Source organism: Sceloporus occidentalis, unplaced genomic scaffold, assembly GCF_023333645.1.
Source record: "Sceloporus occidentalis isolate IW3139 unplaced genomic scaffold, rSceOcc1.0.p SCAF_2, whole genome shotgun sequence".
Lineage (NCBI taxonomy): Eukaryota > Metazoa > Chordata > Lepidosauria > Squamata > Phrynosomatidae > Sceloporus > Sceloporus occidentalis.
This window is the reverse complement of record NW_028316982.1, coordinates 8,639,328-8,662,452: the sequence shown is the minus strand read 5'-3', so window position 1 is coordinate 8,662,452 and position 23,125 is coordinate 8,639,328. Positions and strand designations below refer to the sequence as shown.

Below are 23,125 nucleotides of genomic sequence, written 5' to 3'. Positions count from 1 at the left end.
CACTGTTGGGGATATATGTTGTTGTAATTGTATCATTTTATGTTGTAAACCGCTATGATCTATGTAGGAATAGCGATATATAAATAAATTTTCATTCATTCATTCATTCATTGGTTTTAAATTGTCAGGTTTTTAAACGATAATCGATTTAACATATTTTTAACCTTCTAAAATTATTTTCATTGTTCATTGTTTTAAATTCATTTTATTGCAAGCCAATCTGAGATCTCTGGGTAGAGGGTGAGATATATATATTTTTAACAAATAAATAACAGACACGCGATACAGGCACTCTGCCACTTTAAAACTTGTAAGCCAATTCTCACAATTTCATTTGCCACAGACATTTTTTTTCCTGTGGAAGAAGAAAACACTTCCCCAACTAACACTAGTCCAACTTGTTTGTTTAAAAACTGGGCAATAGGATTTTCAGCAAAGGCTATTCTTCTGTCATATCCATTGATTCAACTGGGTGAGATTCTCACAGCTTTAGTAGATTCCTCCCAGCCTTTTCTCAAGAACTTCAAGGAGAAAAAACAACAACTTACAAGCCCTCTAGACTGACCTATGTCCATTTATACATTTATATTTCCAATATACTTCCATAGTCAAAAAATAAAGCACCGCGTATTGTTTGCTTACATCTCCTTCCAAGATGTAAGTTAAAACCAACTCAGTACCTGGCTGAGCCTGATTTTAACGTCTGCTGCTCCCTCCCACCTTCCATCCTTAAGAATGTAATTGGATGCAAGCTGCCATGGTTTGAATACCAGCCACTTTCTTTTCCTCCTCCCCCTGCCCACCATATCCAGCTTTGCTTGGTTTATCATCTAACCCAATAAACAGTTCTGAAGAACTCTGAAAGGCAGCACAGTGTCCTGTGATGTTTCAGTTGGATTTTGAAAAATTATGCATGTATGGATTTTAGCATTTTTTCTGAAACTCCTTTCAACCCTAGGCAACATAAGCCAACAGTGGGAATTGCCAGGAATAATTCAATATCTGGAGGGCTTCACACTGCCAACCTCTGATCCAAATACTAGGTGTTGGGATCCTTGGAAGCATCCCATAGCCATCTAGCTGGCCACGGGTGGATCCAAGACTATACGCAGCTTCAGTCTTATCCAGCAGAGGGATAGACAAGTACAAATTGAGTCTTCCTTATCTGAAATATATGGGGTCAGAAGTGCTTTGGATTTTGCAGTTTTTTCTGATTTTTGGAATATTTGCATATACACAGTAAGATATCTTGAAGATGGGGCCCAAATCTAAATAAAGGAAATTTATTTCATATACACCTTATAATACAGCCTGATGGTAATTTTATATACAATATTTAAACAGTGTTGTAGATGAAACATTGTGTACACTGAACCATCAAAAAGCAAAGGTGTTGCTACCCCTATTTGGATTTTTGAATATTTAAATTAAATTCTGAAATTCCGGAGAAGGGAAGAGTCAACCTGTAGCTTCTGGTCTGATGTCAACTTTCCCAAACCTGACACCCTTCAGTTGCACTGGACTATAAGTCCCATCTCAGTTGGCTATGAGATTCTAGGAATTACAGTCTGACAAGGCACTTCACTGACAAAAACTGCCTAAGACCATATAGTGAACTCATGGCTGTGGTAAAATTTTAATCTGGGACTTCCTGGCTAATCCTTTTAGCCCCATCACTACCTACCTCTCAGGTGAAAACAGTAGTCATTCCAGAGAGTCATAAAGTGAGAGCTCTTATGACACCTGCTTGTATGACACTATCACCATTTCCTGAAATGTCCTCTCCAGAACATGATGTGGATAAATACAAGAAACCCTGGCCTGGCAGGATTTTCTCCAGCTAATGAAGCAAAGAAAAGAGGAAGCATTATGCACCTCCACCCTATTATTAGCCTGCTCCTTGCATTGCTCCTTGAAGGTAATACTTGCTTCTTTTGCTGTGTGGCAGGAAGTGAACAAGGAACAAAGAGCAAGAGGCACAACCTCTCAGGGAAGGTGATTAGGAAAGGACCTTTCTGGGTGAAATGGCAAGTCTCAAGAACATAAATGCTCTCCTGAACAAACCTAGAAGCACAAAAATTCCAATCAAAGGGAGGGCTTTGTTCCAATCAAAGGGAGCCCATGTTCATGCCCCATCTCCTGCTCTAAACAGAGTAATTCCAGATCCATATGGTAGAGAGGCTTCACAATTTTGGCACAGGGGACTTACACATGCATTGCTGAACATAACAAGTACATGTTTACATAGTCCTTCGATTCCAAGTTTTTGCACATTCAGTAAAATACAAGCATGTGCACTCAACACCTGACCCTGCATGCCAGTGGATGTGCGATTTCCTATTCTTGAGATACCATCTGTGACCAAGTCTTGTCTCAGGAGAAGGGGTTCAGATAATTAGATGAACAGAGTTATATTCTTGGATTTTAGAAGACCTGGGTTCAAAAGAAAAAAGGAAAAACAAAACAATACACTGGCCACAAACTCACCGAATAGCCTTGGGAGAGAAGTCACACTCTCACAGCCTCAGCTCCTGAACAATGTAATAAAAACAGTAACATTTAGTATTTATGCAGAACACTTTTTAACATTTCTTTTAACCTTCCCAAAAGCAACATCAGGGAGTCTAGTTTAAATTGTATTCTTGTATTCCAGGAGGGCCTAACAATAGCTTTCCCAATGCCTCCCAGTGATTTGTAATATTTTGCCTTCATATCCTGCCTTTTCTCAAGTGGTTGTGAAATTCAAGTGAGCACATAAGTGGGGGATGCTTCCAGGTACCCATTCTGACACAAATCTGGCCACCCCCAGCAAAGTTACTGGATATATAGCAGTCAATACTGTGTCCTGGGAGAGATGGCATTTGAATCTGATGCTTCCTGAGTAACAGGATAACTGTGCAGCACTGCCTCTCCCACAACCTGGCACCCACCTGATGTTTTAGGACTACAATTCCCACCAATCTCTAGTCATTGGTTATGCTGTCAGAAGGTTGATGGGAGTTGTAATCCAACAAGTCTGACAACTTCCACATTGAGTGGAAGCCTATTTTAATCACTGCAGCTACCAAAACAAATGGCAGCAGTGTGCTCAACCATTTCAGAAGATTAATGGAAGAATATGCAATGAAGGGGTAAAGCACAAGGCCATATAAACTCTTACACAACAGTAATGAGAAGCCACACCACTTTGCCTAGGGGGAACTGCCTCCACACAGCACAGCTTGAGAAGGACAGTACCGCACAGATCTGAACTATTCCAAGTAAAATGCACCGAAGAAGCTAAGGCAACACTTAACTTGGCTTACAGCTTTCAGAAGAGATTTGTAGGGATCCCACTGCTGAGGAGCAATACAAACGTTTGCCCCTATGCATTTTGTTCCTATTAGTTCCTATGCATTTCGACACTTTCTATTCTGGTGCAAAACCGGTTCCAATTTTTTTTTTTTTAAAGAAAAATCTGGATTTTAGGAATTTAAAATATTTTCCCAGCCCTTCTTTTGAAGCACACACCTATGTTCTCTAGAGTTGTCCCAGTTTTCTTCCATTACAGAAATGCCCACATTCAGCTATGCAGGCAAAAGCAGTACGCCTTCTCTTCCTACCACAATTACTCTCTTGTAAAGTAAATGAGGACCTGAAAGAAGCCCAGGCAATGAGCGTTTAGCACAACTTTCCCTACAAACTACCCTCCCTTACAGAACAAAACTACAGAACTTCCAGGAAATGTGCAACTAACCCTTTTTCTTTTTAAAAGCCAGTCCATATTGCTCCATGCTGTACAGTCCCCTTGAAGCACATCCTAACCCTAGTGACTGGAATCCTTTACTCTAAAGGGAAATCGCCCAGCTAACAACAGCCAGGTTTTTTACTATCTCCACAAACAATTTTTTTTTATAAAAATTCAAAAAAAGAAAACTTGAGATTCTGGATAAGCGGGTCAATATGAAACCTAACAGAAATCAAGATGCTTAAGGAATTGCTAGGTTTTTCTGTTCTGGTTTTTTGGCTTTCTTCTGGGTACTAATGGGACTAACATATGTTGAGGGTCAAACAAACAGGGACCAATGGAAAACCCAAGAAAACTAAATAGAAACCAAAACTGTAACCAAAATAAAACAAACTCCTCACACCAAAATTGAAGATCCAACAAGAGACAATACAAAAGAGGTCACTTGTGCATAGGGGAGGGGAGGATTTGGAAACAGTTGGGTTTATTTACCAACTATATCTGTACAAAGTACTGGAACCTAAGATCCAGACCTTTCCACCCAGAAAAAAAGGTGGCTCTAAAATCATGTGGCAAAGGCAAACTCTGGTAAGCAAGGCCAGGCCTGAACTATTTGGGCCAGGAGACCTCCTCAAATACAGAAATGCCAAGATCTTGCCCCCTCTCCCTTTCATAAAAGATATACACAGTGGTCCTCCTTTTACTAGATATGTCCTACATTTCAGCCAAAGGACACAGGACAAAGACCAAAAAGTCCTCCATTTTGAGAGGCACTAATTTATATCTGTTGGTAGGGTTCTGAACTTTTCTTTGGTTATGTCCTACTTTTTTCCCCCTGTAAGGCCCTCCATTTTGTGGTGCCAGGTCCTCCTTTGCAGTGAGGACATCTGGTCACCCTATGGCCAGAGACAAGATCACTTGTGGGGTGGGGGCTGGGAGATAGTTGGGAGGGGAAAATATATGGGTTTATGCAGAGGGGGGAATAGATGGGGGAAGTATATGGGTTTATGCGGGGGGGGGTATAGGTTTATGCAGAGGGGAGAATATATGGGGGGGAAGTACATGGGTTTCTGTGGGGGGAAATATGGGGGCGTTGATGCAGGGGGGGGAATTGATGGGCTTATTTACCGACTGCATCTGTACAAAGCCCTGGAAGCTAAGATCAAGATCTATCCAGAGAGTCTAGAAGGCACAGAGTTGGGGGGGGGGGGTTAGAAAGGCTGGTGGCCCCTTCCAGAGGGAGCACATGGGCGCAAAAGAAAGAACTCCCCAGGAGGCCAGATGCTTTCCCCGCTGCCTTCCTCTTCCCCATCCACTTTCTCTCTTCCCAATCCCCGCCAGGAATGGCCGCCTGCTTGGCTGGCAGAGCAGAGGGGCCCTGGCCTGCCGGGTCCGCCAAGGACACGTGTCCCAGCCCCAGAGCAGAGGAGAGGAGGGAGAGAGCGGAGCCAGGCCCATGCGGTGGCGGAGGAGCTGGCCGGGCCGGCTGGCGCCCTTGCAGCCGCGGGGAGGGGAGGCGGCTGGGCCGGGGAAAGCCAAGCGGATCCCTCCCTCCCTTCCTCCGGCCTCCCTTTGGCCAGGCCTCCGCCCCGGATCCTACCCGGTTTCAGCCGCGAGCACGTGGGGCCCTGATCGCAGACGCCGATCCCGAGGACCGGCGCAGAGAATGGAAGGAAGGAAGGAAGGAGGAGGAGGGAAAGGAGGGAGGAAAGGAAGAGGGAGGCGGAGCCCGGCTAGGGCCAGCCCAGCTCGGCCGAGGCCTAGGGCGAGGCAGGAGCCCAACACGTGGGGGAAGGAGGAGGAGGAGGAGAAGGAGAAGAGGCTGGGGAAAGGCCGCCTGGCTTGGGGCCTAAAGGGAAGCAGGAAAGAGAGAGCACCTCTGGCCCGGGCTTTTACGCACCGCTTTTTACGCGCCGGATCCAAGGACTGGGGGAACCCTCGGGGTTTCCAGTTTTGCAGACCTAGGGAGGAAAGAGGGCCAGGAAAAGAAGCCCCTGCCCCTGGGTCCTTTGGGAGGGAGGCCTGCCACCATGAAAAATTGGGGGAGCTCCACTTGGAAAGAGAGGCCCTGGGAAGAGGTTTTGGCCTCTCCAGGGCAAGAAGGAGAAGCCTGACAAGGAGAGATTGGAAGCCATACGGAAGAAAGGATCCGGTTTGGCACCGCTTTTAAGCGCCATGGCTCCATGCTATGGGATTCTGGGAGGGGCCCAGCAAATGATGAGGATGATGGGATCTCCACTTAGAATCACAGAATCGTAGAGTTGGAAGAGACTACTAGGGCCACCCAGTCCAACCCCATTCTGCCATGCAGGAAATCCAAATCAAAGCATCCCGACAGATGGCCATCCAGCCTCTGTTTAAAGACCTCCAAGGAAGGAGACTCTATCACCCTCCGAGGGAGTGCATTCCACTGTCAAACAGCCCTTACTGTCAGGAAGTTCCTCCTAATGTTCAGGTGGAATCTCTTTTCCTGTAGCTTGCATCCATTGTTCTGGGTCTTGTTCTCTGGAGCAGCAGAAAACAAGCTTGCTCCCTCTTCAACATGACATCCTTTCAAGTATTTAAACAGGGCTATCACATCACCTCTTAACCTTCTTTTCTCCAGGCTAAACATCCCCAGATCCCTCATAGGACATGGTTTCCAGACCCTTCACCATTTTAGTCGCCCTCCTTTGGACACACTCCAGTTTCTCAATGTCCTTTTTGAATTGTGGTGCCCAGAACTGGACACAATATTCCAGGTGGGGCCTGACCAAAGCAGAATATAGTGGCACTACTACTTCCCCTGATCTAGACGCAGCCTAAAATTGCATTGGCCTTTTTAGCTGCCGCATCTCACTGTTCACTCATGTTCAACTTGTGGTCTACTTGGACTCCTAGATCCCTTTCGCACGTAGTTTCATTCAGCCAGGTGTCCCCCATCCTATATCTGTGCATTTTATTTTTCCACCCTAAGTGCAATACCTTACATTTCTCTGTGTTGAATTTCATTTTGTTAGCTTTGGCCCAGCTTTCTAGTCTATTCAGGTCATTTTGAATTTTGATCCTGTCCTCTGGGGTATTAGCTATTCCCCCTAATTTGGTGTCATCTGCAAATTTGATAAGTATGCTCCCAATTCTGTCATCCAGGTCATTGATAAAGATGTTGAATAGCACTGGGCCCAGGACAGAGCCCTGTGGGACCCCACTGGTCACTTCCCTCCAGGATGAAAAGGAGCCATGAGAGGCCCTGAGGGTTGGTTTTGGGCCTCTCCAAACTGTGGGCACTTTGTGGTGCAGGGGAACAATCACCCCCAGAGGAGATTTGTGAGCTTATATATAGACATTTTAATTGTTTGAATTTTATAATAACTAAAGGTTTTATCTGTGAGCCGGTCCCTCCAGGGAGAAAGGTGGGATACAAATTAAATAAATAACAATACAGACTAACACCACCATATCTTTTGTTCGTCTGTTTTTATCCTCAACAGAAGGCCTGCCAAGGGGAAATTTGAAGCTACATTGGAGAAAGGATCAGGTTTGGCACCGCTTTAACTACCATGGCTACATACTATGGCATTCTGGGAAATGTAGTTTTGTGAAATAAGTATTTAGCCACCTGTCTCTGTTGCCACAAGAAACATGGGATGCAGCCATGACAGTCAAAGTATGGCTGCAAATTTTCCCCTTGGGAGGCTTTTTCCCCTGCGCCAGACAGCGTGCCCAATCTGAAGAGGCCAAGATTTCCTCCCAGGGTGGCTCCTTCCAAGTGGAGGACCTACAATTTTTTGGAGGCCCCTCTCCTAGAATTCCATAGTATGGAGCCAGGGCAGTTAAAGCAGTGTAACGTATGGCAACCCAAAGACTTATGGAAAACCTACCACAGGGTTTTCTTGGCATACTTTGTTCATAAGAGGTTTGCCATTGCCTTTAAATGATTGTAATTATGATGTATCATCCATTTGATACTGGCTGTAATCCCGCCTTAATCCATGGGGAGAGGCAGGAAAATATAAATAAAAATTTTATATTATTATTATTATTCTCCTGAGGCTGAGAGCATGTGACTTGCCCAAGGTCATCTGGTGGGTTTCCATGGCCAAGTAGGGAATCAAACCCTGGTCTCCAGAGTCACAGTCCAACACTCAAACCACTATGCCATGCTGGCTGTCCTAAGGGTAATGCTGCAATCTGAAGAGATGCTACCTTTTGTAAATGTGCCTCTCTGGCAGAAAGCCCTGCCCTGCCCTTCCTTGCAAGGCAGGTATATAGTCCAGCCTTCCAGGTCCAGAGAAGCCCCACAGACATGCATGTCGGACAGGAAGATCCAGAGTCCAAACAGCAGCACACATCCTATAAGTAGTTCCCAGACAGAGTAGGCCCACTCACTCAGTACATGGAAACTACATACATGTTCATTCCCCAAACAGCCACTGATTCAATGTGTCTGCTTTGGAAGGTACAACTCAGGCCAAACAGCACAGCATCCGTCGCAGCGGATTGGCTTGTGCTGATATACAAGGTTCTGCTAGATCAGTGCTATTCAAAGTGATGGTCCTTCCCTGGACTAGTTCTGGTCACTGAGCTGTTGGCTGCCAGTTACTGGCAAGTTTCCTGGGGAAGGTGGACAACTGGGGCCAATGGCCACACATAGAGCGCTTGTTGGTGGTGTGTGCCTTCAAGTCATTTCCAACTTACAGGAACCCTAAGGCTAACCTATCACATGGTTTTCTTGGCAAATTTCTTCAGAGCAGGTTTGCCACTGCCATCCTCTAAGGATGAAAAAGTGTGACTTACCTAAGGTCACCCAGTGAGTTTTTATGTTCAAGGAGGAAACAAAACTCTGATCTCCAGAGTTATAGTTCAGTACTCAAACCACTACACTGCACTGGCTCTCGAAAATACTTTCTTGTTGTGTGTCTTCAAGTTGTTTCCAAATTATGGTGACCCTAAGACCTATCATGGGATTTTCTTGGCAAGCTTTGTTCAGAGGAGATTTGCCAGTGCCTTCCCCTGAGGCTGAAAGCATGTGACTTGCCCAACACTCAAACTAACCACACTGGCCAGCCCCTGGCACAATGGAAGAAAGTACTTGCTAGTCCCCTACATTAGAGAGCCTGTGAAGCACTGCACTAGATTCTTCCTCTGCCCTCCCTTCTTATGCACAGCACACTCATCATATACTTTCACCTTAAAGAATGCATGGCGGGTTGCAGTTCTAATTTGCAAGCAGGATAGCTTCATGAACTCCCATGGGTTAGAATCTGAAAGACCAAGGTGAGATACTAATGCACTCTAAGCTAAAGCACAATAGAGCTGGGAATCATAATGGCCCTACAGATGTTGCTGTATTGTTATTCCCAGCATTCCTCACCAGTGGTAATCCTGGCTAAGGCTGTTGGGAGTTGTAATCCAACAAATCAAGAGGGTTGAAAAATTCCCACCTCTGGGGCAGCCGTCAATCTAACTCCCAATCAGAGCAGACTAAGAGAAAAGTAGTATCGGATCAATTCAAGGCCAGCATTCTGCTTACATGGTGGCCAGTGAAACCCATTACATTTTAAATTAATAGGAACTTGCTGAATTAACATTTATTCAAGTTCCATTGGGTCAGTGGTTCGATTTTACCTAGAACTAAAAAGTTTAGGCAGAGAGGAGAGTTAAGAATTAAATATACTGTTAGTTACTTTGGGACTTACTCCCAAGTACCTTTGTACAGGACTAGGACACACAGAGCTTGTTACAACAGTAGCCACAGACAGACATTCTTGTGGGGCAGGGGCGTTTTAGAGAAGTGGCAGTATTATTGCGTAACATGACTGATCCTCTCAGTAAAAGATCCTGTTTGGTGACATTCAATCCCATCCATAAACAATAGGAGAGTGGGATAAAATTATGTGGCACCTTAAAGGCTAGCAGATTTTATTTAGCTTAGGATTTTGTGGGCTCCAGCCCACTTCATCAGAGGCACAAAAGTGTATGCCTAATAAAACATGTTAGTCGTCTAGGTGCCACAGGTCTCCTCATTGGTTTTGATGCAACAGCGTAGCACCACTCCCTCATCTTTCAGAAATCTTTTTTAAAAAAATAATTGATTTCTGAATATACACACAAGAAAGGAGAAAGGAACTTCTGGATGCATATCCAAGGAGATTTAGAATAAATAAATAATAATAAATAAAACTTTTATTTTTATCCCACTTTTCTGTGACAAGACAATCAAAGCAGCTCACAACATATTAAAATATCCACATTTACAAAATTATGTCCCAAATTCCCCCCCTTAAAACATGATTAAACATGTTACAAGAGAGAGACTGGAACGGAATGAATTATCCCCCACCATACTTTCACCTGTCTTCAGTTCACATTCACAAACAGAATAGATTTTAATCCACATTATTTTAGAGCATGCACGCACACACAAAACAAAACTAAATTCTGAATTAAACCATCTAAATATAGGACAGGGAATCCAAGGACACACCTACACTTGTAACTGCCAGAGAAAAGTGTTTGTGAGAAGTAAGTGGCTCTATAGCTCATTACTGAAGGTGTCTGTGCAATTTTTTTGTGTTGGGGCTTGTTCTCAGAATTATATTCCAGAGATGAATGAGCAAGGGAGGAATTATATTTGGGAAGCTTGAGAGCCAGCTTTGGGGAAAAACAAGTATAGCATATATCTTTTTTTTTTTTTTTGGGGGGGGGGGAAGAGAGACTGGATCAGATTCTAAAAAAAGTCTGAAAAAAGCTAGCAGGAAAGGTACATAAAGAAGAAACTGTGGAATGAAATAAAAAATCTGGAAAATACAAAAATACTTGAAAAAAATTATAGCAATCTGAAGATAGCAAGAGGCGGCAGGAAGAGGCTTACAGTAAATGTTGGTGTTTTTACTTTGCTGTGGAATAATGCTCTTTTTCATAGACAATGACTGAGAAATGAACCTGGTTACACAACTGTTGCTGTATGCCTTCAAGTAGTTTCCAACTTAGGGTGATCCTATCATGAGGTTTTCCAGACAAGATTTGTTTAGAGGAGAGTGGGGATTCGAACCCTGGTCTCCAGAGTCCAATGTTCAAACCACTTACCAAGCTGGTTCCCTACAGAATTGCAGACTCTTTATAAGCTAGCTATTCTGTGCACATGTGTATGTGTCTTCAAGTTGCCTGTCGACTAATGGCAACCCCATGAATTCCATAGGGTTTTCGTAGGCAAGAAATATTCAGAGGTGGTTTTGCCATTTCCTTCCTCTGACATATAATCTACATCGCCTGGTATTCATTGGCAGTCTCCCATATGAGTATTAACCAGGGTAGACCCTGCTTAGCCTCCATGATCAGATGGGATCTGATGCTTTTAATGTATTTAAGACCATTATACTTGTTATTCTGTGCCCTACAGAAATTGAGTCAAATGTTACCAAATAGTGTGAATATAGCTGATATGACAAACTGCAGGTTCAGACACCCTGCAGTTTTTATGAGAATGTAGCAAAGGCACCCTAGATAATGTTTCTAAGATTCTGGGTCATATAGATAAACAGGGAGGAGACCTGAATGAGGTCTACAGAAATAATGAATGGGGGAATAGTTAAACCCATTGAGACTATAATTTGGGGTAGTCACTGGTCTTATGACTGAAACACGTTGAACAGAATAGAAGCCAGCTATCACTTTACAGATGTTGGTTTGCTGCTCCAGTTATCAGAGGGGCTCAAACTCTTTAATACTTGTTTGGCTCCACAAATAATCCTGGAGGCATAAGATTTCTTGCACTTGCAGACATGATGCAGAAGAGGGAACTGGCTGTACAAAATGGCCATGGTGCCACATCAAAGGGATTTAGGGGTTGAGATTCAAGCTCGAAATTATCAAGGGACTTTGAGCTTCAGACGTATGACCCTCTGGTTTCAGCAGACAGGATTCCATGACTCCAGCAGCCATGATTCTAAGGAAGAAGGAACTTCAACCCCTGGACACTTGCGGGATGACTGCAAAGCATCACTATGTGGGTTTGTCTCTCAACTTTTGTAGCACTTGCAGGGTGCAAAATCTTGCTTAATTTTTACACAAGTTTGGGACTTTGAGCCTTGTGTTAAGAAGGGACCTAACTATAGAAGAGGAGGTCTGTAGGAGCTAACATAGAAGGTCCTTTGGTCACATTTGGTATTATACCGTGACCATTGCTTCACTGCTGTTCACAGCACTTGCCTATTGAAAATGCATAATTGGAATTTAGGCCCTATTGATGCTATTGAAAGACGGTTTATGCTTATGTGGCCAGTCTTCTTCAATGGTTGTACACTTGAAGGATTCAATAACCTGCCTTTTATAGATTGGTAACTTATTAAAGAGCTGATAGCACAGAGAACAGAAGGAACAAATATTCTGTTCTCAAAGGATGAAAACAGTGGTCTCCTTGAAAGATCTGTAGTTGGACAAGTTCTTTCTAACTTGCTCACAAATGACCTGGTGTTAAGGGCAAGCAATAAGGTGGCCAACTTTGAAGATGACACCAAACAAGTTTAGGTGGCTAGAACAAAATGGATTGTGGAAGGTTCCTGACGAATCCTCCAGATTGGGGAACGGGCTTCCAAATGGAAAATCTGGTTCCATGTAAACAAATGTGAAGTTATGCACATTAAGTGGGGGGGAAACAAACTGGGAGTTGTGGCTGATTGCTTTCTATGTCAGCCTAGTCAATGCTGCACAAAAGAAAATTCAACATTTGTCATATTTAGAAAAGGAACTAAAAATAAATGGTCAATATCATATTGCTCTTGTACAAAGACATGGTGTGGCCACACAGGAAATATGATGTCCTGGTCAGTGCACCTCCAAAAGGATGCTGAAAAGGGCAACAAAAACGGCCAAGGAGCAGAATGGCCAGCTTAGAGGGGGAAAGGCAAGTACTGTCAAGCGAAACATGATGTAACTATGTAAAATTATACATGCTGTGGAAACAGTGGATACATTTTAGGGTCAATGCTCTGTCAATACCTACACAGGCTAGAAAAGGTTTCCATCATGTTCTGGATTCTTTCCTGAAGAAAACAAGGCATGACTCAGAAGCAGCCCATGACAAGTGCATATTTGCTGGCAAAGCTCAGTCCTAAAATAGACGAACAGGGCAGGGAAATATAGAAAACAAATGTGCTGTGCATTGGAGACACTCTTCATGAACACGGCTACTTCAAACAGCTTTGTATATGAGCCCCAACTCTTGTGAATGCTAGAGTTAAAGGGGAGGGGGGTCTCTTCTGTGGTTCTAGCTCCAAATGTACAGAGGAATGAACAACAGAATGGGTTATTTGAAAGGAGCATCGAGAGGACACATAAAGCTGTATCTGTGGAATCGGGGGTCCACTCAGTTCACCTATTTATTTAAATGTTGGCAGGTGGGGCGATTGGTGGCTGTGAACCCCAAGACCTTCTGCGTATGCTGAGAAACTAGCAAGACACTGAATTGATTGGTGACTATGGGCTCAAAAAGCCTTGTGCATATGCTCAGAAACTAGTGAGGGGCTGGACTGATTGGTGACTATGAAAACCAAGGCCTTCTGCATATGCTCAGAAACTAATCTAGTAGGGAGTCAGATTAACTGGCGACTGTTAAAACCAAAACCTTCCACATGTATTCAGAAACAAGGAGGATGCTGCATTGATTGGTGAGTGAAGCCCAAGGCCTTCTGCATATGCTCAGAAACTACTAGGGTGACAGATTAATGGCTATGGACCCCAAATCCTTCTAGACCAGTGTTTTCCCAAGTCCAGGTGTTTTGGACTTCAGATCCCAGAAGCCACAGCCATTTTGGCCAGTGGTCTGGGATTCTGGGAGCTGAAGTCCAAAGTCCCTGAAGGCCAAGTCTGGCCTTCTAGACTGACCGGTGACAAGGCTTCTGGCATCTGCTCAGAAACAAGGGAGGAGGCGCCGGACTGACTGCCTGGTGATGAACCCCAAGGCCTTCTGCACTGGCTGGTGGCTAAGGAAGCCAAGGCCTTCTGCACGTGCTCAGAGACTAGTAGGGGACCCCAAATCCTTCTGATTGACGACTAGGCCCCAAAGGCCTTTTCACGTGCTCAGAAACTACTAGCAATGGACTGATTAATGGACTATGGATCCCAAAGCCTTTTAGACTGAGTGGGGATGAGGAACCCCAGGACTTTTTGCGTATGCTCAGAAGCTCGTGAGGAGGCGCCGGACTGACTGCCTGGCCATGACCCCCAGCCTTCTGCACATGCTCAGAAACTCCCGAGGCCTAGATTGATTGATTGGTGACTATGAACCCCAAGGCCTTCTGCAGATGCTCAGAGGCTATGAGGGTGACAGACTGATCCATGTCTGTGGCCTTCTGACTGGAGACTAGGATCCCCAACTTAGGCCTTCTGCACATGCTCAGACACTACTAAGGGCTCGGCTGCTGCCCAGCCTGGACGAGGAAGAGGGAGGGAGGGAGGGAGGGAGGAAGCCAGGCCCGGCGCCGGGCTGCTGCTGCTGCTCCTGGGCCCACGTGGCGCGGAGGCCTTGAGGCGCCGGCGCCCGGCCGAGGAGGAGCGAGGCGAGGCGGCAGCAATGGCGCCGGAGGGAGGGCGCGAGTCAGGGGCAAGAAGAAGAAGAAGAAGAAGGGCCTTATCTTCGGAGGGAGCGGCCGAGGCCACGCCCCTCGCGGCCCTCGCTCCCTGCCTCCCTCCCTCCCTCCCCCTCCCTCGGGAAGGAAGGGTCCCAACGGCTTACCTTGGCTCTCCTTGGCCTTCAGTCCGGGGAGCGGGGCCCGACGCAGCCGCAGCGCAGCAGCCCAGCACACGAACATTTCCGGAGCCGCTCCGAAAGGGAGGGGCGGGGCCACGAGGAGGAGGAGGAGGAGCAGAGAGAGAGAGAGAGAGAGTCACGGGGCGGAGGGGGCGGGGCTTGCCCGAAGCCGCTCCGGAGATTGAAAGGCCACCTTAGTCACGTGGCCTTTTTCGCCATGCTTTGGGCGAGAGGAGGAAGAGGAGGAGTCATAGCTGAGGGGAAACAAGAACAGGAGCGCGCGCTCTCTCCCTCTGCCTCCCCCCACGGTCACGTGACTGGCCCCTCCATTGGAAAGTCCCCGGATGTGTGTGTGTAGTGTCGGACCAAAGAGTTCTCCTCGGCCCCCTGCGATCTCGACCACGAGGCCTCGCTGTCACGTGACACGCGCCTCCTCACGGAGGAACTACTTCCGGTTCCGGTCTGGAGAAATTAAATAAATAAATAGGTGAATAAAGGAGTGTGCCTTCCTTTCCTTTCCTTCCGCTTTTTCTGCCGGTTGTGGCGCATCATGGCCGGCGAGGGAGGGAGGGAGGGATGCGGCTCCTCCTCCTAGCCTTCCCCCTGAGAGAAAGGCCTACCAAGATTATAGCATTAGTATTATATTCATATAATATTTATTATGTATATAATTATATATTGTATAAAAACAATATAATATTAATGTACTATTTATTATATAATATATTACATAATAATAGTATAATATTAATATTATAATATAATAATAATATAATGTAAAATAATTACATATTATAATAATGATGATAATACAATATTAATGCAAATGATAATGTTATTTGCAAAGTCTCCGCTTGGATCGAGGCGGCTTCCAATGAGAATGAAATACAATACGGAGAACGATAAAATGCCAAATGAAATCCATGATCTCTCCCTGCAACACAACACTTAAAATTACCAATTAATAATCATCATGATGATGATGATGAATATCCATTGATGAAAAAAAACATCCTGGGATGTTATCGAACAATAATAATAAAAAGAAATCAAACAATAATACTACTACTACTACTAATTTAATGTCCTTATGTCCCACCTTCTCCCGCTCTTTCTCTCGTCATCGTTGGGCGCCTTCCAAGCTCTTTCCACTCATGGCGACCCCAAAGTGAGCCTGGAGGGGCCTACATGGTTTGAGTGTTGGACTATGGCTCTGGAGACCTGGGTTCAAATGCTACTCAGCCACGTAAACCCTCCTTGGGCAAGATTCCAAAGATATAATAATAATAATAATTTTATTTATATACCGCTATTCCAAAGATCATAGCGGTGAACAGCAAGGAAGCTAATTACCAAGTAAGCTAATTTGCCCCCAACAGTCTGGGTACTCATTTTAGCTCCCTCCTCGGAAGGATGCAAGCCTGAGTCGAGCTTGGGCCCTTTTGCTGGTCTTGAACTCGCAACCTTGTGGTTTCGAGTGAATGGCTGCAGTACAGGCCTTTAACCACTGCGCCACCAGGGCTCCACTGTGTTAGTCTGTAGAATCAGTATGTAGAGAGACCTTGCAGCACCTTTTGAGACTCAAAGAAAGAAATTGGCAGCATGAGCTTTCATAGACTTCAGTCCACTTCCTCAGATGCGTTTGGCTCCTTGGGCATGGCACACTCTCTCAGCCTCAGGGAAAGGCAGGGTCCTAACGGCAACATGTCCTAACCTCAAAGGAGGACAAGGCATTGTAAAAATGTAGGGCGTTAAAAAAACCCACGTAGGACATGACCAGATAAAAGCTAAAAACACTCATAGACAATTGGTCCTCCTTAGCCACAATGTTTTTTTTACCCATGGATTCAAGCATCCAGGTCTTGAAAATATTCCAAAAACATATAAATCCCAAACAGCAAAGCTTGGTTTTTGTCTTCCCATCACTATGAACGGATGTGAGAGCTGGACAATGAAGAAAGCAGATAGGAAGAGAATTAATGCATGTGGGATGTGGAGCTGGAGAAGAGTGCCGAGGACGCCATGATGGACGGCCAAAAGGACAAACAAATGGCTCCTTGAACACATCAAGGCTGAACTCTAACCAAGATGATCAAACTGAGGCTTTTGTATAGGCAGCCTTCCATATGCATATATTTTTTATCCACAGTTTGGAAATATTCAAAACATATATACAATACGTTCCCAAAAGCCAACCTTGATGTTGCCATTTTATATAAGAGAAGCTGTTTTCCTAAGCCATTCTGTTTAGTGGGCCTTGAGCATCCATGGGTTTCAGTATCCGCAGGGAATCCTGGAACTAAACTCCAGCGGATACTGAGGGCCCACTGTAAATCCATGCTTCTTAGTCATGCTCAGAATGGAGGACATTTTGGAATTCCTCCTGGACAGGAGGTTGAAATGGAGGACATGTCTGTCCTGGGAATGGAGGGCAGCTGCTCGCCCTGAGGGAAGGCAATGGCAGAAGTCCTCTAAAGAAACTTGACAAGAAAACCCCATGAAAGGCTCGCCTTTGGGGTCACGATAAATCCGAAACCATTCGAAGATACACAGAAGCATAGCTTCACCTCTCCTATCCGAGGCTTTCTTAGCAAGATTTCTTCAGAGGGGGTTTGCCATTGCCTTCCTCAGAGGCTGAGAGATTGTGTGACTTGGCCAAGGTCACCCAGGCTGCATCCACACCGCAGAAATAATCTGGTTTCATCCCCACTTTAACTGCTGTGGTTCCATATTGTGCAGTTCTGAGATTTACAGTTTATTGTGCCACCAGAGCTCTCTAACAAAGAAGGCTAAATACTCACAAAACTATAAATCCTGTAATTCCATAGCACTCAGCCATGGCAGTTAAAGTGGTGTCGAACTGGATTATGTCTACAGTGCAGATACAGCATTAATGGGTTTTTATGCTGGAGCAGGGATCCGGACCCTAGTTTCCCAGAGTTGTAGTCCAACACTCGAACCACTAGACACAAATCCCTCAAATATCATGTCTCCCATTAATCCTCTCTCTTCCCACTTTTTCAGCTGCTTTTAAATGCCCTGGTTTCCCTCCCACTTTTCTTATAATTTACATTTTGATGGCCAAACTTTCAGTCCTGTGCTTTTTAACACTCTGGACATAGCTGGTGAGGAGGAGGAAAGGGGCTCAGTGGGTATAAAACCCTTTGTTAAAAGGAGCATCTTTAAGTAAGGTATACTAATGCCTGAAAAGTATGCAGTTTGAATGAAGCCCTAATGTTTTGAGACATTATTCAGATAACAGTGTTGCCAGAGTAGACATGGGGACAGAGTTGGGACAGGAGTGTGTGTCTTTTAAATCTGACAAGGAGACTATTTTCTACTGAAGAATAAAAAATATAACAATAAATCTAGCGCCACAAATTAAAATTGGGGGGGGGGGGGCACTTTAATCTCTCAGGATGCTATGTCTGTGACCTTATTATAATGGGAATGCCTTGAACAAAAGGACAGCCAAAATCCCAAGGCAAAACAGGGTTCCACCCTTTTTGTCTCCTGAGGTTTGAACAGAGACAAAGGCTTTTTGTGACACTTATTTAGCATGTGCTGATCAGCTCATCAGTGCAGGAATGACTGTCTTATCACAACAACTGATGGTTAATGTTTGCTGTTAAGGTAATGATCCTTGTAGGATCATATTACAGTCTTACATTCACTCAAGCCCACCCCTTCACCTCTGTGTATAATAGTCTGCTAACTGGTTTTAACTAATAATATAATAATTTTAACTAATGATATAATATAGTACATGCTTCTTATGAAGCAAATTGTAGTTTACCAAAAGCTAGAATAAACATTCAAAGAGATAGCTGTGTTAGTCTGCAAAATCAGTATGTAGTGCGATCTTGTAGCAACGTTGAGACTAACTGAAATAACGAAGTTGGCAGCATAAGCTTTTGTAGACTTTGGTCTACTTCCTCAGATGCACTAATGCATCAAAGTCTCAAATGTGTTACAAGATCTCTCTGCATAGAATAAAAATTGGTAGCCTTCAAAGTGCTACAAGACACTCTGGTATTTTCTCCCCTACAACAAATATAATACATGTTGTTGTTGTTGTTGTTGTTGTTGTTGTTGTTGTGTGCCTTCAAGTAGAATCTGATTTAGGATGACTTTATGATGGGGTCTTCTTGGCAGGATTTATTCATGGCAGTAAACTTTGCCTTCTTCTAAGGCTGGGACTTGCCCAGGGGCTTTCCATGGGTGAATGAGAATTTAAACCATGGTCTCCAAAGTCCTAATCTAACACTCAAATCACTACACCATTAACACATTAGCACTACCACTTAACACTGTTGTTGTTGTGTGCCTTCAGGTCGTTGACGACCCTAAGGTAAACCTATCATGGGGTTTTCTTGGCAAGATTTATTCACAGGAGGTTTACCACTGCCATCCTCTGAGCAGCATTACTTGCCCAAGGCCACCAAGAGGTTTCCATGGGTGAGTGGATTAAAATCATGGTCTTCAAAGTCCTACTCTAAACTCAACTCACTTACACCATTAACACATTAACATTACCTCTTAACACAGTTGTTGCTGTGTGCTTTCAAGTCATTTCTGATTTGTGGCAATCCTAAGGCAACACTATTGTGGGGTTTTCCTTGCAACATTTGTTCAGTGGAAGTTTGCCATTGCCTTCCCCTCAAGCTGAGAGCATGTGATTTGCCCAGTGTCACCCAGTGGGTTTAATGGCTGAATGGGGAATCGAACTCTGGCCAACTTCAAGTATAATGTGCATTTTGGTTGGCCAATAAAGGTATCACTGATGGCTTTTTTGTTGTATTTGTTAAATGGCCAATACGGTTGCCTCAGCATGTTTTCTGTATTGTGAGATATCACATTGTAGCTGCAACAGGGGAACCATGAAGAGTCCCCGTTGGGCTGGGACTTCAACCAAGGATCTAGAGTAGTTTCTTTCTGTGGCTGGCATCTTCAGAGAATGCTGGTGAAACGTCAAGAAGAAACTCTTCTAGAACGTGGCCACAGAGCCCGAAAATCCCACAAAAAACTGGATGCCAGCCATTAAAGCCTTGGACTCCACAAGATAAAACAATTTTTTCTTCTTAAATTTGGACTGAATTCACATGTTTTACTTCTACATCACCAAAATGTTCCCGATCCACAAATATGGGGACTTCTTGAGGAATCCAATGCTCTCTGCCTACAAAGAGGCCTGTGACCTCACTGGAATGGAGACATATTGGATTGCAAAAGAGGGGTCCCTGTTGAGATGCAAATGGACTTTAAATTTCCTGGACTTTGACAATCTCCCTATTGCCCCATGGCCAGAAGGAGCAGGAGCCTGCCTGCACAAAACAGATCCTCTCCCGTATCCCATCTTTACTAAGGACTGGAACAACTGACATCTCCAATTGTTTTTCCCCCTTCTGCTTGGTTTGTAACATCTTGCCCATGGAGCTTTGAAAACTTGCAACAAGTATATTGTGCATTTCGGTTGGCCAATAAAGGTATCACTGATGATTTCTCTGAAGATGTCAGCCACAGATGCTGGCGAAACGTCAGGAAGAAACTCTTCTAGAACATGGCCACAGAGCCCGAAAAACCCACAAAAAACTATCACTGATGGATTTTTCTTTCTTTCAGTTAGTCCCAAACGTGCTACAAGGTCTCTCTACATTGATTCTACAGACAAACATGGCTATATCTTTGAATTCTGGTTTCCAGAGTCGTAGTTCACTCAAACCATTTCACCATACTGGCTCTCGACTACACACTTAGAAATTAGTTTTGAAGAGACTCTGGAGGCAAGAGCTAGTTCAGAACAAGGAAGCTGGTGGGTGTCATAAGTGCATCAGGTGCCATGATGGCAGAATAGTTTCACGTATGATTCAAAGTTACCTTTAAATCAAAATAGCTTTGGTCCAGAATAATACTGGAAGGACAATCTCCTCTTATACCATCTTGATCAATGCAAAATATTGCCTGGTGAGGTATGATCTGTGATTATTGTGAACTGTCAATGAATTTGAATTTCCCACATTACCCTTGAAAGCAAAATGCCTCACCCAAATAAATTCTTTCTACATGAATGCCTCCTTTCCCACATCTAAATCCTTGATTTCACCATGCCCCTTTTCTGAAATGCATTGGTTCAGTTTGTGTCTTCATTTTGTTCTGAATCCTAATGTAGGCTTTGCAGCTTAAACCTAATTCCCATTTCCTCAGCTTTGGCCTTCCCATGGTTTCAAGGACAAGCAATATGGTGGAATTCAAAGTGAATTTTGGCTTAACTGATTCATAGAATCATAGAATCGTAGAGTTGGAGGAAACCACAAGGGCCAGCCAGTCCAGCCCCATTCTGCCATGCAGGAACTCTCAATCAAAGCATCCCTGACAGATGGCCATTCAGCCTTTGCTTAAAGACCTCCAAGGAAGGAGACTCCACTACACTCCGGGGGAGTTTGTTCCACTGTCGAACAGCCCTTACTGTCAGGAAGTTCCTCCAAATGTTGAGCTGGAATCTCTTTTCCTGGAGCTTGCATCCATTGCTCTGGGTCCTAGTCTCTGGAGCAGCAGAAAACAAACTTGCTCCCTCCTCAATATGACATCCATTCAAATATTTAAATAGGGCTATCATATCACCTCTTAACCTTCTTTTCTCAATGGCAAACTTCCTCTGAACAAATCTTGCCAAGTAAACTCCATGATAGGGTCGCTTTATGGTTGCCAGAAGTCAGTAGGCATACAAAATAAACACACACACACAGAGGATGAAAAAGATGCAGTCCTACAGTCAACAAGGTCTTTTGGCCTGATTGACTATGGTCCAAAACACACTGCAGAAATAATCCAATTTGAGACCGCTTTAACTGCCCTGGCTTAGTGGTAGGGAATCCTGGGCATTGTAGTTTATTGTGGCACCAGAGCTCTCTGACAGAGAAGGCTGTGTCTCACAAAACTACAGTTCCCAGAATTCCCTAGCATTGAGCCAGGGCAGTTAAAGCAGTCTCAAACTGGATTATTTCTGCAGTGTGTTTCGGACCTATGAGTCTTCTTGTGTTTGGAATTATAGTGTCTAGACTCAAGAGGTTACAGTAACCTTGAAAAACCAAACTGAGCAGGTTAAAGGTTATTCCAGAGAGGCATGGAGCAAAATGTAGACTATTGCTGAATCACACTGAGCATCCACATCTTTCTTTCGGGCTGTGATCAGATCTAGCAGATGATGAATCCAACTGTCAAGTAGATTCCTTCAAAAAGCGCACAGCTGATTAGTCAAAGGACAACATAATGCCTCACTGCTGTATCATTGACACACATGATACAAAACCCTCCAGTATTCACGTCACACCACCACACTTGCAGAAAGAGCATGAGTCTTTGAATCGCCTGAAAGAAACTCTTTCTTCCCTGTGCAACTGAGCTTGTTCACCACCAACCCACGAGGAGGGAGCTTGTTCTTTTGCAGGGCACTGACTCAGCTATAAAATCAGTTAAGCAACCTCCCTGCCTTCCTACAACCAGCTCTGCTCCTACACAACCCCTGCAAAGGCTGGCCTTGGGCCAGATAAGAAAACCACCCCTCCTCCACCTTGGCTTTCCCTCTCCTTTTACAAGGTTGCTCCCAATTCTGCCTGGTCTCCCTTCTTGACATTTCCTACATGCACGGTTCATTTCAGCTGTAGTTATTTCAACAAGTGTCTACTTGAGTTCTGGAAGTATTCAGTTCTCTCCAGAGATGTCCAAGGCCTTTTTTAGTTGGAGCTTTGGCTGCCAATGTGCTGTTCATATTTTCTTTAAGCTTGGCACCTTCTCTGGCCCTGTTCAACATCAGCTGTTTCCTCAGCACTGCTTACAATTCTAGGTATTTCATGCTGGGCAAACACACCAATTACAACTGGGAGCAGGATTTTCCTGTCCTGATCATTTTATAGCTGTATTTCCCCTCCTTGAAGTCTATTGAACAGCTTAAGAGCCCAGGCCCTTGCTAAGGCTTGGGGTGCGTAACGCTGTAGATGTCTACTCAGAAGAAAGTTCTACAGAGCTTATGCTCAGATAAGAGGACATAAGTTTTCATCCCAAGATCCCCGCCTTGCTGGGCTGAATCTATTTTACTGCCTTTCGCCCTTAACTTCCTCCCAATAGCATCCTGTGCCAATGTCATTTTTCCTAAGCTGAAGAACGCCAAACGCTTGGGGCAACTCTTCTCTTCCCCCAAATAAGGATCTGTGCGAGTGCAACTGAACAAAGAATATGAAGTATAACTAGCTGTTCATTTTAAAGGGATGGGACACTCTTATAAACAGATGAGATAGAATAAATAAAGAACTCTAATAGACACAAATTGGTATAGTCTCCCCTTTTCCCTCTTCCTGGCCAGTAGACCCAAATGTAAGTATGTGTAACAAACTCCACCCCACCCCCCTTTTCCCTTTCTTTTGGAAAAAGAACAGTATACATGTGAATCTGACAGCTGCTTTCCCCTTCATGTTACATCTCTGACCATTGCACTTTTGAGGATAGAATAAAAAATGGCACTGAAGCAAGTGATTCTCAAGTTTTTTAAAAAAATAAGTCCAAACATCCCAAAGTGTAAATAGCATTTTCTGGCAGATGATCATACATAAAGTTTATTGTCTGAAAGACTGCAAGCGCACCAAGTATCATCTAGCACTACAATAGCAAGGGAA

The 23,125-nt window shown here is 44.3% G+C and overlaps 1 protein-coding gene across 13 annotated transcripts in view; it reads right to left on the bottom strand.

Annotated features, from left to right (window-relative positions):
- The window catches only part of EIF4G1 (eukaryotic translation initiation factor 4 gamma 1), a 104,089-nt gene extending 89,543 nt beyond the window's left edge, over positions 1 to 14,546 (bottom strand). For 7 of the 13 annotated variants that reach the window (XM_089508694.1, XM_089508691.1, XM_089508702.1 and 4 more), the window contains exons 1-3: positions 14,442 to 14,545; positions 12,711 to 12,818; positions 2,488 to 2,531 (exon numbers count right to left, since the gene is read on the bottom strand). The gene's annotated coding sequence lies outside the window, so the exon portion shown is untranslated. Of the gene's footprint in view, positions 1 to 2,487; positions 2,532 to 5,327; positions 5,351 to 12,710; positions 12,819 to 14,441 lie in introns of those variants that run through there. The other 6 variants (XM_089508700.1, XM_089508704.1, XM_089508693.1 and 3 more) reach the window with 4 other exon arrangements.
- Between the last annotated feature and the right edge of the window lie 8,579 nt (positions 14,547 to 23,125).